Source organism: Sinocyclocheilus anshuiensis, unplaced genomic scaffold (assembly GCF_001515605.1).
Source record: "Sinocyclocheilus anshuiensis isolate Anshui unplaced genomic scaffold, SAMN03320099.WGS_v1.1 scaffold136, whole genome shotgun sequence".
NCBI lineage: Eukaryota > Metazoa > Chordata > Actinopteri > Cypriniformes > Cyprinidae > Sinocyclocheilus > Sinocyclocheilus anshuiensis.
The window spans coordinates 268,638-286,285 of record NW_015554074.1 but is presented as its reverse complement, the minus strand read 5'-3'; the positions used below and the strand labels follow the sequence as shown (position 1 = coordinate 286,285).

The 17,648-nt window shown below is 36.6% G+C and overlaps 1 long non-coding RNA gene across 1 annotated transcript in view; it reads left to right on the top strand.

Moving 5' to 3' along the window:
- The window catches only part of LOC107668874 (uncharacterized), a 25,093-nt gene extending 11,616 nt beyond the window's left edge, over positions 1 to 13,477 (top strand). The window contains exons 3-4 of the long non-coding RNA XR_001631930.1: positions 12,884 to 12,991; positions 13,411 to 13,477. This is a non-coding gene — a long non-coding RNA (uncharacterized LOC107668874). The remainder of the gene's footprint in view (positions 1 to 12,883; positions 12,992 to 13,410) is intronic.
- The last annotated feature ends 4,171 nt before the right edge of the window (positions 13,478 to 17,648 follow it).

Below are 17,648 nucleotides of genomic sequence, written 5' to 3'. Positions count from 1 at the left end.
CAATTATTTTAACACAGAATGGCCTGTTGAATCCTGCATGTCAAGGTCCATATAAACATCAGGTCTGAACTCCCAGCAGTCCCAAGTCCAACTCCACTGTCGGCTCAAGTAGCCCCTACCATAACCACATCAATTCATATTACCTGTAAATTAGCGAAGTTCTACTTTCAGGCGCGCAGTACATTTGATCCAAATAGACTTTAAATGCCATTTCTGTTCCTATTAACCTACGGAGCAGCGTGGCAGATATTTCCATGAGGGTGTGTGGATGAAAAACAGGGGGCTAATGGCTTAGTTGTGACAGCTCTTCTCATGATGATTTATGATTCTGTGTTTAACTTGATTACTCCACTGCTGACTCTGAATACTATTTCAATTAGTACACTGAAGGTCACATCGCCAAATCCCTCCATAATCTGTTCCTATTAACACTAATGCAGGGAGTATCCATATCTGTTCACCCCTGTTGATTCAAATCATCCCTGTTCCTAACAGGAGGCTTGTTTACCAGTTTACTGGTTTAGACATATCCGAGATGGTAATTTTCAATCCTTAGCATATCATTAGCGCTCTCACTTTTGACACACTACTGGAAGGGACATCTCAATAGAGTCCCTTGATGTTTTAATACTTTTCATTAGATTTTTTCCTCATCAAATTACTTTTTAAAATTAATATTTTTTTATGTGACTTGCCATTTACATCCAATTTTGCTTCTGTATTTGACATTTTTTCAGAATATAAGAGAATATTCAAAAAGAATTTGGATAAAAAGAGATGAAAAATGTGGATTTTTAGGTACATAAAATAGTCTGACAATTTCTTGACTTCCTAATTGGATAGTTTACCAAAAAATTAAAATAATTATAATTTGGAGAAATGTTTTTTGTTTTGTGTGATTTGAGTTATAGTTGTTTTTTTGTATGTGATGTATTTTTTTGTGCGTGTTTGGATTCATAAACAAACTGCAAGTATTATTATTGTATTTTAATTCAATTTGGACACTGTTCCAGATAATGCCTGCTAAGTTTAACATTTAATTTAATTTAATTTAATTTAATTTAATTATTTAATTTTATTTTTGGAGTTTTACAACTTGGACGTATAGAATAGAGATGTGTATATTTTCTCAAAATTTCTGCTTTTAAACTCAAAGTGTTTGGGTTTGATATGGTGAATGACTAATGACATGAATATTAGTTTTTGGGTGCTCTGTTCCGTTTAAGGATAACTTGAGAAGCTCTAAGGATGTATTGTTCCAGAGCAGTTTGTTTGAGAAAAGTTCCCCACTGCAGTTTAGCGATCCCTTAGTCACCCATCATGTGGAAAAGGCACTTTTTAGAAAGTAAGATGAAAGTGCTGACATTGACATGGGATGACAGAGCTCCATCGAGGGATAGGTGAACCACTTTGGCAAAGTGACATCAATTTTCAAGATGATTTACTCTAACCATAACGCTCTTCTGGAGAAGGGGCAACATTTCCAAAGTCTGATTTACCCCCACTGACAGTCGCACAACTCCCGCAACAATGTTTCCAAGGCTACTAGCAAATGACGAGTGGTCATGTCTGTAGAACCGTCCCCATTGCTTTGATTTATGGGTGGGGGATCCAATAAAAATGGCAATCAAATCAGCCCAGCCACTTTACAGGTAGTAGGCTGTCTGATTAAGTTGTTGAAGGCATGGCTAGGGTTCAGAATGATTATTCAGAGGAGTCGGAAAGGGGTCCATTCCCACTGCCAACAAGGACACCATTCATCTCCCGCTGTGTTCTTATCCCTCTGTGATACATATCCAAAATAACTGCACATCTACTGCTCACGTCCCCTTACTGAAGGTTATTTGTTGTCTGAAGGACTCCTCTTGTCAAGATATGATGAATACCATGTACACAGACAGGGGAGCATCAAAACCCGGATTAGCCGGAAAACTCACTGATCTGTGAATAACCTAAAAAAGAGGAGCCGAAGATTAGCGACGACGCTTTTAAGAATGATCCATCAAACTCAACTACCAGAGGAGTGCGAATGAATCATCTGCCTTGATTTTTGAACCCGCTCTCCGCGACTCCAGCGCCGTCGTGTAGCGCCGAGAATCCGTGGGAGAATGTTATTAAATAAGTGCTATTAATTTCCACACAGATCATTTCTTATCTGGCCTTCAGAATGAATTATTCACACAATGATGTCACAGATTGCTGAATTAATCTCCAGTCTTTTATATTCAACCGTGTTGACCAGAAAGCCTAAAGCGATGTCAATGATTTAGCCCCTCATGAAAAAGAATGCTTAATGGAGAAAGGGAAAATCCCTTAAGAGCACGTGTGACTTATTTTCTCTCATTTGCAATACAATGGAAGTAATGGCTGCGTGTTAACCTTTGGGAGAACGATGGACAGTGGTTTGAATAAAAGGGCATTTCCCAAAAACGTTGGGGCTGTTTTTTTTCCTTCAGAAGTATGCTAACACTACACGTCCGTAAGGTTTCCTGTCGCAATGCCCCTGCGGTATTCAGCGATCACATGGCTGAATTAACACCATTGTCTCAAGATTTGCATTGGGGAAACGTGGAGGCTGGAGCGCTGCTAAGCCAGACCTGCTTTCTTTCAGGTCCAGTGGGACCTGGGCAACAGGTAAAATAATCAATTTGAAATGTTTTCGTTGCTCTGAAGTAATGACAGCATAGTTTCAGCCTGTTTACTGCCTGTTTTAGGAAGTCCATTGCAGGAAGTGCATTGGATCAAAGTCCAGGCAGCTGGTTTAGCAGTTAGTGTGTGTGATAAGTCAAATGAAATCACCCTCATTGTTAGATTGGAGTGACTTGTCTCAGTGTCTGACAGGAAAAAAGCAGGAAGAGGAAAATGGAGCTGATAGTTGGAGTTGCCTGAGTAATAAAAAAAAGGCCACGGGCAGCCCTCCAACTTCGAAACAGAACAATCGAGTAGAGAAGCTTTTGTGATAGCAGCACAATCACCCTCAAGAAATAATAGTCCTGTGTGCAGAACAGGCACAGGCAAATCTTTCTAGACATAGATCTAACCAGGGACCACAAACATGGCAATTATAACCGTGCTTGGCTGTGATGTCTTTTTTATTCCTTGGCAGTAATGTTTTTGTTTCTGTACAGGAAAAAATCTGACAATATGATATCTTGCTTTCTTAAAGGGATAGTTCAACTGAAAACAAAAATTGTCTTCATTTGGAAAATGTCTTTTCATTTGACAGTAAATGGGGTCCAATGTTGTTTTGTTGAAACATTTTCCATTGAAACTTAAAAATATCTTCTTTTGTTTTTCACACAAGAAATTAAGTCATACAGGTTTGGAGTAACATTTTTCATTTTAATGAAAAAAAAAATATTATTATTATTATTATATTTTTTTTGTGGCTGAACTATCCTTTTAAAAATCTTCTTCACATTGAAGTTGCACTGTCTTGAACCATAATCAGGCTCAAAACATTAAATATATCTCCATGCTTTACATTTACAACCAAAGAACAAAGGGGAATTCTTAATCATTCTTTCATCAAAAGCTTCATCAACAAAATGTTCTATTGTTTTCCACAGAAAAAAATAAGTCGTATAGGTTTGGAGTGGAGTGCATAAATAATGACAATTTAAAATTTTTATTTTGACAGTTACTTACCATTTTTGATGTTTGTTTGGTTAAAATCACCAGTAATTCAAATTACAATTCTATTTTCCCGCCTTTTTCATATTGAAGTTGCAATGTCTTGAAGCATAATTAGGCCAAAAAACATTAAATATGCAACTGTGTTTTACATTTACAACCAAGTCCTTGCTAATTCTTAAAGATTATTCCATAAAAAACCTTCATTTATTTACCACAGAAGAAAGATAGTCATATAGGTTTGGAGTAACACGTGGGTTTACATGGTGAACTCCTCTTAAAAGTACTTGTCAAGTTTTTAACATTTTGTCTTGTCAAAATTACCAATAATTCAAACAGTGATTTTTTTTTAATTTTCACATTAAAGTTGCAATGTCTGGAAGCATAATTTGGCCAAAAACATTAAATGTACCTCTACACTTTCCCGTCAAGTCCTTGCTATTCTTGAAGTAGAAAGGGGAATTCTTGTAACTCAGTGACTCTGTCTAAATAACATGCATGAAACAGGAAATAACTATTCATTGATTTCTGTTTCCAGACAGATCAATTTTATTCTTCCTTTGTTTTCCAAGTACAATGCTCCAAAGCTTCTTGCAGCTGGATATATCCTGTATACCAAAGAAGAAAAGAGGCTATTAATCAAATGGTGTTGGTGCAAGCACATTGTGTTGTCCTGCAAAATAGAGACAACCTAAAGTGCTCTTGTTACGCTGCCAGTCGCACATATTTTGTAGCTTAAAGGGCACCTATTATGCTCCTTTTTACAAGATGTAATATTGGTCTTGGGTGTCCCCAGAATGTGTCTGTGAAGTTTCAGCCCAAAATACCCAACAGATAATTTATTATAACTGGAAAATATCGTTTTGGTGTGTATCGCTTTAAATGCAAATGAGCTGCATATTCCCACCATATTCTCCAGGGGCCGGTTGCACCAGCACTAAGTTACAACTTACGCACTACTAAATATTTTTTCATTGCACCATTACACGTAGTTGTAGTGTAACTCTACGTATAAACTAAATATTTACGGAAGCGTCAGGTCAGGAGTAACAGTTGGAATAAAATAGCAGACTGGGTGAACCATCAATATGCTCTTCTTTTACCCGACAACCTTCAATCCTTTAGGCATATATGATGCTGCTGACATTTACACTCACGCACATATTAAGAGAGAGAACAATATGTGAATAAACGTACTTTGTTTCTTTTTTAGCGCATCTTCAACACCCCATCTACAGCGCGCCTCTGTGCACTTCGGTCCGTGTAGTGCATGTCAGATGAAAAAATAAATAAATGGCATTTCTTATGTTTTTTTTTCTTTCATTATTTATTGATCCTTATTCATTTCAATTACAGTTTCTGAATGTTATTTAAATATAAAAATAGCTTACATATAGACTAATGTTATTAATGTATCGTTTTTAATGGAAACTTGTTTATATTTCTACCGTTGGTGTACGTGAGGCAAAAGAAGTTAGAATGAAGGATAAATTAAAATTCATAGCATTTAAACAAGTTCTGCTCGCATATTGGAATGTTTATATTGGATGATTTAGGGTAAACGTCATATTATTAGACTACGCATTACTTTACGGAGAGTTTACGAAGTACTACCTACGTCCTGCCTTACGAACAACTGGTGCAACCAAGTAATGTATAGATTTAGTTACAAACTATCTAGTAATTACTAAGCCTCTAGTGTGGACTTAACGTTCTAATTTAAGTAAGAACTTACGAATGGCTGGTGCAACCCTACCCAGAAGAGGGCGTCTCGTATACGTCTCTCTGCATTGCATATCTACAGCAATAACTGAGAGCGAGAAAACCGGTGTTTAGCCGTACATATGGGAAGCTAAATGCACAGAAAGTGGGACGAAACAGCGCGATGTTACAGAGCTCAATTGACTGCGCTGATCAGTTAAAAAATACTTAATGTTTGCACACAAATACGGTTAAAACGCTAAGCACTATAACGATATGACATTCACAAAGGAGTCAGGAGTGATACACGTATTTAGGTAGATTTTGAGGCACATTACCTTGAAAAATGAAAGTAATCCACAGCGTCCTCAGCAGCTCAGATGTTGGGAGAAAATGAAGACTCTTATGTTCAGCCTTACATCCAAACACAGAGCATCGGACTTTCTTGTGAGACATTGTTGACGTTACAGTTGCTCTAGCGCGGAGAAAAAGGAGGACAGCGTACAACCGCTGAGGGTGGAAACTATCGCAATGCAGGGCTGTCAATCAAGCCCTGTGGCCCGGCCCTATACAATGTGACGTCACACTGCATGAGAATCAAAATGGCAGGCCTATTAAGACTGACTTGGTTTAAAGGGGATTTAAAAAATGAGGAGTGGGTGGATTTTTATCATTGTAGGGTGGTTGTGTTCACACACTGCCAACACACATTTATGTCCAAACACCATGTAAAAGTGGATTTAGCATAATAGGTGCCCTTTAAGAAACATAGATCACTGGACATATGGAAGGGAGCCTGGCTGAAACAAATAAAGCACTGATTGAAATATTTTAAGATATGACGTGCGTTTTCTCTGGCCCATCTTTTTGTGGCACCACACACCTACGTATTTCCATTTTTATTACTTATTTCAGAGATTTAGCTCAATCAATAACTTACTTTAATAGCATAAAAAAATGTTCACTCTGCATTTTGCAACAGTACTTTTGACATTGTAAATAGTCTTCCAAGTGAGGTTGCTTACAACAAATGACTGAATATAGTATAAGCTCTGTGTCCCTTTTTATTTCTCCTGTATATTTATTCTATATTTCATTCCCATCACTTATTTTTCACTGCCAAAGAAGCATCACAGGGAATATGGATGTCCTTTCCCCCGTCCGGCGCAGTGACAGCGAGCGAAAGTGATACCTCAGGCTTTATCTTGCATCTGCCTGTTTAAGATTCATAGAAAAGGCTATCTGCCCTAATCAATATCTTCTTGAAATTTAAGTTGCATAATGCATCGCCTTCACTGGCATGATTTAAAACATCAGCACAAAGTATCCTTAATTTTATTGCCCGCTGTAAATTAAAATTAATGATGCTGACATCCACAATTAACAATGAAAAATGCAGATTCCTATAATTACTTTAGCCATAATATTGTTTTTCAACAAAGACTCAAGGTGCCGCAGCCCAGCTCCTCAACATTCAGCAGAACACAAAGAGACAGCTTCATTATGTTTTATTTGCTATAGGAAACAAAAAGAAAAAAAAAGCTTTTTATTTGCTATAGAAAAAAAGGAAAGCTAACAAAAATCCTCAGCTCATTTGGGATTCTTTCGCCATGCATAATTAAGCAAATTTGATTGGAATTAAGCATGACTTCTTTGGTTGAGTTTTAATGAATGCAAATCAGGCATCTACATCCCTAAGATTAATTTCAGCCAATTAAAAAACAAAGCTTATTGGAAAGTGTAAAAGTGTTCAAAGCTGGATAGCAAAGCATTTTCCTCTGCTCGTCTCATCCTCATAACTTACACTCAAGAGATTTTTCCCCTCTCAACTTTGATCATTAGCGTAGAGCTGCAAGCAAGCCCTATGCATTCAAATAGTGTAGAAAAGCGCAATACTCTAACCGCAAAATCACTCCTGCACAACTCTTAACAACTTTGTTCTATGTCACACACTCTGATACTTTCATTAGCTGCCGTAGTATTGCAGTATAGCCAAGGATAAGTACTTTACTTGAGAGATGAGTACACAATGAAGGAATTCAGGGCCATGAGAAGTAGTTAAGGATTAATATACAGTCAGATGATCATTATTGCTAAATAAATCCACCCAGGATGATACAAGATCACACTGCTGAGGTTTATTTTGTAGCATACCTGTACATTATCACATTTATTACACAAATATGTGCCAAATACATTTTATTGAGAATATTATTTTATTATGTGAGAAGAACAACCACAAAGTTATAAGGTCATTATATTCATTGAATTAGTATTAAAGCATTACTATTAAGTTAATTCATATGAATTTAAAATTATATATGTGTATATCAACAAGCATATGTGTATTTATAATTTGTGTGTGAGTGCGCGCGCGTGTGTGTGTATAATACAAACACACATATATGTATTAAATATATAATTTGCAGTGCATCATGATTTGTTAATGCAGTGTTATTTTACTATGATTGAGATACTATTATAGTTTTATTAATATTTTGAATTATTTTCTTTTCTTTATGTCTTTATTTTTATATTTTCCATTTTCTTTTTAATTTTAGTTAAAAGTTTTAATAATTTTTTGTTTTGTTTTTCATTTCGGGTTTTAGTTTTTGTTTAGTACATCAAGTTAAATTAAATTAAAATGAAAAATGTTGGCAACTAGCTGAAATAAATATATAAGGAAAAATTGAAATCGCATCATATGACCCCTTTAACAAAAATTATTTTTATGGTTTTAGTTTTAGTTAACTTTAATACTCTTGATTTCGCAGATTGACCAGTTCGAATAACATCAGTTTAATAAAGTGAAGCAGAACAAATTTCGGTGCAAATCATACAGAAAAATATTTTGTAGGTAAGTTGTCAAATGTAATTAAATATTACCATTTATTTACAAATACTTTTATGAACGATAAGAATTTGATTTGTTTAGAAATGTGTTCTGTGTTTCGAACTTGCACAACCCACGAACAATGCATAACTAAGACCCACTGTTGTGGGAATAAGTGGGTGATATTGGCCGTTCGTTGAGGACAATGTGTATTTGAAGTGCATTGTAGGTTTTGAATTTTGTTTTCTCCTTCTAACCACTCTTCATTTGGACCCTTCTCATATCTCTCTATTTATACTGCTTTAACTTCAGAAATGCACTTAACGCTTGGCAGTGTATCTCCTATAACCATTTTCTGCTCAAGCGATTGTTTCACTGCCTGGTTACTGCCAAAGCAGTTTCACGTTCCTGTTTTCTCCCCTGGGCGACTCTTTTGAAGCACTTAATCTTTTAAAAATTTTTACACACCTGCTAATGTTTCCCTATTTCCTATGTAGCCACTTAATAATTGAGGAAGCGAAGGGGATCTTTCACTCAGCTCAGGAGAAAGCTCCTTCCAGCTCCCCACAAGAAAACTCCTGATTATTTGGTGCAAGAGGACATAAACACTAATGATTTAAGGCAAGCAGGCACCTTCGACTCTCGGGGATGTGAAATGCTAATCCCAAGCCCCCCACCCCCCTCCCAGCATGCCGTTCGACGAGAGTGTGTACATCGATTTGATCTCTCACATCAAAAGACAAACACTGATGCGAGTCAGCAGTTCCTCTGTCAATGTCATTCCTTGATGTGATTCTTTCCATGCACATCTTTATGGAGCCGAAGGATCGAGCTTTAAGCAATCACAACTATTGGCATTTTTTAAAAGGAGATTCATGTGCGTGGGGAAGGGGGAAGAGCAGACCTGCCAGCCCGGATGGAGGTGCTCCGCTCTCGGACGCCGCTAATCCCATTGTCTTTAGCTGTTATATGTTTCATTAACGTTGTCTTTCAGGATCAGCTTCCAGCAGTGCGGGGGAATAAGTTTGAATATGCGTAAAAAACAAAAAGAATTGAATGGCAAGGTTCAAAGCAGCCTGCGAAAGGCCTTTATGTGTGCCTTAATCATGCTAAAACACAGGCTGGTATGCCGAGTGCGTCGCTCTCCCCTTGCTTTTGCTGGGTGACAGGGAGAATTAATATTTGGCCTCTGATGCATTTTTTTTGAAGGAATAAAGAAAGTAAAGAGAAGCATTATCTATTCAAGTAGCGCAGGGAATAGCGTACGCCAGGCTCCCTCTGTTCGAGCTGCTGTGTCTCATTTTGTCTAGAGAAGATCAGAGAGCCGAGGACTCGCCGCTGCTAAATATATTAAAGATTAATCGTTTATGTGTGCTAATCACTCAAAACACACTTTAAAAGTCTTATGAAGGGATTGTAGAAGTGTTGGGCAGTAACTGAATGAAAGTAGTGATGCTGCTAAATATATATATATATATACTGTATATATAACAAAATAATCTTTTAGAAGGGCCTCATCTTTTAATTTTGCCTGGGGCCCCCACTTCATCTTGGTTCGCCTCTGCTGCTAAGCTCATTTTAGGAGGTTTTGCTAATTTAGCTGTTTTCAATGTCCTGTAGCTTTTCCAGTAACAGACATATTTTTCCAAGTAGTATAGTGTGAGCAAATAATTGGTGGCTGTTTTTACGTGAGTTAATGTTTAATTTGTATGTCTGAACTGAATAATCAAACAGTCTTCTCCAGTTCTCATATACATTGCAAGTCAGATTGATGTTGGTGAATCAATTTATTCTAAATGATTCTCTCTCATATAGTGTTAGAAAATTTTCATTCATTCATACGAGTGAATCAGTTCATCTTAAATTGTTCTCTCTCATGTAATTTTGGAAAGTCTGGTTCATTAAGTTTGTGTAATTGATTAAAAATGAATAGATAAAAAAACAATAATTGATTTGATTGTAGTATTTTTTTATCGTTTAATGTAAATTAGGTTGTTTTTGTACAAATTAGGGTTATTATTTAGTAAAAATTGATGGGTTCAAGTTTTATACTGTTGTATATTATTAATATAAAACAGGAAAAGGAATATAAGAAAAAAAGAGAAATTTATGCATTAAGATTTTTAGGTTCTCTCAATTATTGTCTTAAAATGGTCACTACTTTTTTGGCAATTTGAAATTGTTTGATCAAAATGGTCCATTTGGCAACTACAGATTTTTTGTACAACACATTTTCACTTAGTAAACCAGTAAATTGATCATTTTGGTAGCAATATACATACAGGACACTTAATATGTGAAGTGAACAATGCTATCCTTGTTTCAGAAGGCATAATTACATTAGAAAGCAAAAATATCTAAGATTTAGTTTTAAATGGTTACATAGACCTCAACACATTTATGTTCGCAGCCAACAACTGAATGAGCTCTTAACACAACAAAACACAACAAAAAACCCAACAAAAATGGCAAAACAACAAAAGTTCGCAAAGAGTGAAACAATAAACCTATAACAGCAACTACAAATTGTGTTTGACTAGTTGGGACAACATTTTGGGGAATGGTCTAACGTTTTTTCAAGTAATTCACATTCCTTAGCATTTATGACTTAAAAGGAAACATGTAGTGCCCCCCTTTTTTACGGTTTATTAGTATTTAAAAGAAAAAGTGTCACTTGACTGTAGTGACAGTTTCAAAGTACTGCATCTTCCCCAACACTGTCAGAGACAAATATAGCAGATGCACTAAAACGGAGGCTAATTCAATCTCTTTAAATCACCCATTTATGTACTTTTTTCATATCCATGGTGCACGCTTTTTGCTTAATGCCCCGGGCTCGGTATCCTATTAGAAAAAGCGTCATTGCTAGGCCTTATGTTTCACTTTATGCACCACAGACTACATTCAAGTCCACTAGACCAGACCTCGGCCTTTGAAAGCGCTTGAACCACATCGATATGAAACCCCACTGCTCATATATTTGTAACACTACAGTCACAGATCTTCTGTTGGTGCAAAATGTTCTTTCCACATCGCCAGGGAAAGTATGTGTCCCTTTTATTTCTGCGCATAATGACATAACAGATGTTTATTATTCAGAGGGTGAAATCAGTGAAAGGCTATTGAATCCGTTTGTTTAAGGCCGCAGTAAAAGTGGAATAATTTGCAAAGTCTTTGAGAATCAACACAATCAGCAGTGGCTTTAATAGCATTTTAATTAATCTTCCTCAAATTGCGTGCGAGCGTTTAAAAGGAGCCCGTTCGCCGCTGGATCTTCTGGGTGTTATATTGTGTGCATGAGAGATGCAGCTATGTGATGGGAAACCCAGGGGACTCGCAGGAGGACAATGCTGGCTCTCTGGAGGATTTGACGCTGCCGAACTGAATGTGAATGCATAAAAGAAAACTCGGCAGCAGTGGGGGATAGGGCACAACATGGCTTGTGTGTCTTTTGTAAAAAAACAGCACAGAATATGTCCGCATTCTCAGTTCAATCTTAAATAGGTTACTTGTTATGCTTGTTAACTGTTATTCAGGTTGTACGGGAAAGAGAAAAGTTATCAGAATGTTTTTATGAGATTTGCTTTCTTGTCCGCTCTAAACAAAAGCAGATATGCAACGTGAGCACCATGCGCTCTTTGTCGGCGCAGGCTACACCCCTCCATTTGCTGCTTGCCTGCTTTTCCTGTTTGGTCTGCTCTCTTTGGTTTGTCCCTTATCTTTCCATCAGTCATTCCTCCTGCTTGATACAGCGCTTGGCTCTGCTTTGTGGTGTTTGGCACCCTTTCTTTTCTACCCCCTCTCTCTGTGAAAGATACTTTGTCCTCCTGTGCTAAAGTTTAGAAGCGAGGGAGAAACGTCTTGGCAACACTTTCTGGGTTTGCTGCCATTACACCTGGATGTGGCCAAGACTCCGTCTTCAGGGAGATCTTCTCCTGCAGTGCTGGACAAATGCAGTCGTCTTTGTTTATTTTGCACCAAACAACAGAAGAATTGACAATGACAGATTTCAGTATCATTTTGATTAAAATATTGTGAAAACAGTCTTACTATTTACTGTATTTCTAAATATTGTTTATTTATAATGTGGAATTGCTTACTAGATGATACATGACAGAATAAAAGTTAATTCATTATTTTGTTCAAATATTGTAAACAAATCTTAATATTTATTTATTTATAAATAAATTTTGAAGGAATATTTTGAAAAGTATCTTAACATATTACAGAATAAATTATTAGTGTTTTATTTAATTATAAAACTACATTTAAGTATTAAGATGCTGGAAGTATGCCACATAAATGTGCAAAGGAGGCTTCTAATTAGTATTTTTATTGGTTTTAACTCTACACTGTGTCTATTAAACTGTAAAATATTTCTTTGAGTTTGTAAGATTACTAAAGTATGTTTTACAAGAAATAACCAAGTAGTCTTTCTACTTAAAACTGTAATGTTTAATTGCTTGCTGATTCTTTGAAACTTGTGAAAATTGTTTCTAAACCATTTTCTTTACCCAGTATACTGTCTGTGTAAATTATGTTTTGATGGTAACACTTGCACAATAAGGTTCCATTACTTAACATAAACTATCCCTGAAAAATACTTCTAAAACAGTTATTAATCTTTGTTTGACTTGTAATTTAATTTACTATGACTTATAGCTTTTTAATATACTTTTTCAAATGATACTATTCTCAGTTTTTTCTCTCTTTAAGGAGGTTACTGCAGGAAGTCAAAAGTGTATCTGGGTTTTCCATCTTCAATCCCTGTAGAGGTCACTGTTGCTTGGCACAGCTGAAAAACAACTGAAGCTCAAAAGGAAGGTAATTAGATCCAACATTATCTGATATTCACACACACTTAATATTTCGCAAAATTATGTTGGTTGCTCAAATAACTTGATCCCAGCGTCAGTCGAGAGACAACTAAGCATAGTGTTGTGTCAGAATTACCTGCAGGACATTCTGAATCATCTGAACATGCGTCAGGAGATATTTTATGTTTATAAGATCAGTTTATTTGTGCAAGAGCTCTATGATGGTAATTTAATTCCTTGATATTTGTGTTTCAGGAAATGATTACAGGCTGTAATTAAGGGTGCAGCTTTGTTATGGAGCTCTAAAACGAGAGATATTAATTTGCTCTCTACTCCACATTTGTTTGTGCCATTTAATTCTGAAATCCACACACACTCGGTGCGGAAAACATGTCTGAATAAACTCTAAATCATATTTATCGCTAGGAGCACACGTCCAGATGGCAGACTCTTAACTGAGCTTGGATTAATGGGAAGACGGGCAAGAACTGCATCAAACTCCTCTTAAGGACCTTTGAAGAACAACATTGCTAATCGCTCATAAGGACGCTGTAGAACATGTTTGTTGGGTAAAAATAAACAAATTATGCTTTGTTTGGAAACACATTGCCAGCTTCAGCTGGCATTTCTGATAGATATCCATAGACTAATATGTATGTGTGTGCGTCTACGGTGAAATGCAGATGGCCTGGCACACATAAGCCCTTTTGTGTTTCTGTTTAAGTGTTAAAATCAATTCCAAGCAAATAACGTGGAAACCTTTGTGTAAGCACTTTTTACACTCTTAATTCTCCCTTGTTAAATTAGCCTCGGTGTTGGAATGATGGGACAGCAGATGAAGAAGAAACCTAAGCATGCTGATACTAAAGTATCTAAAGGTTTGCAACTTCGGTAGTTGAAAATTTACCATAGTCTCTTTAAATAATATGAAATACAAATGAACTAACAATATATATAATGAATAGAACAACTGAATACATATGAGCAATATATTTTTATATATACTGATTTATTTACAGTACTTTGTAGTCATGAATGTCACAGTTCAGCTATCACGATAATATATGACAGATGATAAGTCATTGTAAATTCATGGTTACCAGTGCAAGAATTTATTGGGTTCTCCAACTGGGAGAAGCGTTTTTTTAAAATCTAAGATAGATGTATCATTATGCACCGATAATTCCTCCTAGAAAACGTGGCTGGCTGTGTTTGCTTTGCCTTTGCGAGGGATTCTGTATGCTACCCCAGTTGATTTCCACATCTAAAAGGACAGGGCATCTCATTTCTTGTCACTGTGTCCCAAATTCCTAAAGGTACAATTAGCATTTTGCCTGACAAAATGTTGAAAGGTTCATAGATTGATATTTGCAAAAATGCAGCAAGATGCTTTTTTTCCCCAAATGCAAATTTTGACATTTATTAACTTTTATTCCAGATCTGTTTATGGATTGTAAAAAGTGTGCATACATTTAACAAGAATCAGGTGAAATTACAATGTTTACACAGTTGCTGTCCGATGCGCCAAGTGTGTGATTTAACACGGAGGCGATGAAATTTTTACTGTCCTTGATTTATGTCTTCTATGGCATTTCTAATGAGAGGGAGCGGCGTTTCATTGAAGAACAGCGCAGGAAACTACATTTACTGCAGACCTTTTTTTTCTCAGGGGTGCTTTTCCCCTGTGAAATAATGTCAGCACTTTCCCATCTTCAAAGTCCTTTTGTTTTTCTCAATCTATTAACAATTCTAATTGTACTGCACTTGTTAAGTAAGCATGGTAAATAAGCCAGGAAACGCATTATTTCCCTTTAGTGCAGATTAAAGGTAGCACTGTGCAATGTTGAAACACATTAGTGAACACTAAAGACAGCGAACAGAAACGCACACTTCTGTCTTGCTCAGCTGCGCGGTGAGCTTCCTGACGTTAAAGAGTCGTTTCTGTGAGAAACAACTACCTCATTCCGTCCACATATCTGTTAATGAACATATCCGTGCTCTGGAATCTTCAAAAGAGATGCAATCACTTTAAATTTGATTAAAGTGATACATATTAGGCTGCCTGTTTTCTTTGGGCCTTTCAGCTAATTAAATAGCTTTGTATGGCATCGACTGCTTTTCTTAGACACAACACCCTAGTTCAACTTTGCTGGTCTGGACAGCCATATCTTAATTGGGGATCATTTCGCAAATGTGGTTCAATTTCCTTTACAAGACAGTTACTGTTAACTGCTATTTTTAAAGCCAATAACAACGTCAAAGCTCGGGATGATTAAAGCAATTAAAGTTTCCCTTTGTTTTCTGAATACAGTGAGATAGGCGGCCGTGTTTGTATAACATTTATTAAACATTTACTAAATGGAATTGAATCTGTCATCGCAGAATTTTTTGGAGACAATTACTTTTTTTGTGTGGCGAGCACGCTTTCGTTCAGGGACTGTTTTGAGCTTATATCCCTGATTAGCCTTGCGATTTTAATCAAACTTTACCCTTAAATCTACACACAGTGAGAAGAAATCATGTGTAATTTCAGCACCAGACTTTACCCAATTAGCATACTACATTTTCTCCATTAGATAAACTGCCTTTTGAGATCTGACTGGTTTAATCTGTTTAATGTGCGTGTAAACTATAATCTCTCAATTCTGCAGATTCCCTTAAGGACATTATTCACATACTCTTCGTTTTTGAAATGCATGATCTAGCACCGCTCTTAAAATCAGAATTGCATGCTGATTAGAAGTCGGGTATTTCACAGAGTTTTTCCTTCCTGGTCAGAGGGAGGGAGCAGTTAGGTGCAAGTAATCAGCCGCAGACTAGTTTCGCCGCAAGTTTAATGGCATTTTACAACCAGACGTGTTGCTGGAACCGCACCAGTGTCACATACAGATGTTACTAATCAGTGGATGCACAGAGAACAATGCAAAAAAAGAGGAAAATAATTCAGGGAAATGTCAGCCGTAATCATTGTCTTAGACCTCTGTGCCACATGCAGTGAATTCTGGGAAGGCTTAGCGTTCTAAAAATCAAAACAAATGAACACCGGATCGTACCCGTCAGTATTTGGGCTATTAGCATGAAATGACACCGAGGTTTTGGATGCACAATATGTTTCTTTTATAGGATGCAAATGTATTGAGTGATGCAACAGACATCTGAACGTTGGGTTCGATATGTAGCGCAGATTCTGACTAGAATGAGTCTTTGTGCAGGTTTCTTTTGAAGTTACTTCATTGATTACCTCAACCCTCTAGGAAATGGCTTATGCATCTCATGTACATTATAACAAATGTTCTCTTTGCATTACAATTGAATTGTGATTGTTATGTTCAATCAATGGGAAAGGTCAAAGGATCGCCACTGCCAGCAATTTAATGGGGAAGTCGATGGAGATTCATTTTAATCACTGTGGCTGTTGCCGAACGAGCACAACAGGCCCTGTGAATGGCACGGTAATTACTACTGTTTATACAGGTTTACCTTCCAATTTAGATATCCACAAATCTCTCGCCTGATATAAAAGTCTGTGCGGCTTTTAACAGGAGACGGGGCACCGCAGAGTAATTGTGCAGCTATCAAGCGGCTGCTTTTGAAAAAATGAAATTAGCTCTCTTTTAAAGACTGATATCACCAGAGGGGCAGTATTTTACATACGGTTGGACGTTTTGCCAGCTCAGCTCACAAGACACTCGGCTGGCATCTTTCCAAGTGAATCCTGAGATTTGCAGATATATTTGCAGACAGGATACACACAGAGAGAGAGAGTGAGTTGTAAGGCAGGATGGCATCATCATAACAACCGCACAAATGGATCTGAGCATCAGAACAGCTTGACATCTGATGATTATTTCATGGCATCGTATCTCTGTAATACACATAATGAACCACGATGTTCCAAGTTTATGCTAGGAAGCTAAACATTAATGAGAATTGATGTTAGTAATGTACTTTTGCTAGACATATATATATATATATATATATATATATACACAGTGTTGCTCAAAATTATTCATACCCTTGGTAAATATGATCAAAGAAGGCTGTGAAAATAAATCTGCATTGTTTATCCACTTGATCTTTCATTCAAAATGTAAAAAAAAAAATCTAACCTTTAATTAAAGTAAAAAAGAAAAAGTGAAAGTGAGGGAAAATCACATTATGAAATAAATATTTTTCTCTAATACAGTAAGAGGACATGTGTCTATATCGTCCTAATGCACGGTGAGGAGGAGGGTTTGAGTGGCCAAAGACTCCAAGGATCACAGCTGGAGAACTGCAGAAAATAGTTGAGTCTTGAGGTCAGAAAGCCTAAAAAAAATACAATGTTGTTTGGGAGGGTTTCAAGAAAAAACTAGAGAAGAAAATGCCCTCATCCAAAAACAAACTCCAGCATATTTATTTGCTAGACACGACTGGAACTTCAAATGGGACTGGGTTCAATGGTCATATGAAACAAAAAAAAAAAGGCTTTTTATCAGCAAACACTCAAGATGGGTTTGGTGCACACAGGGTTAAAAAAGTACCCCATGTGTACAATGAAATATACTGCTGGATCTTTAATGTTGTGGGCCTATTTTTCTGCCAGAGATCCTGGATACCTTGTTCAGATAGATGGCAGAATGGATTCTATAAAATACCAATGGATAAAAAATTAAAAACTGAAT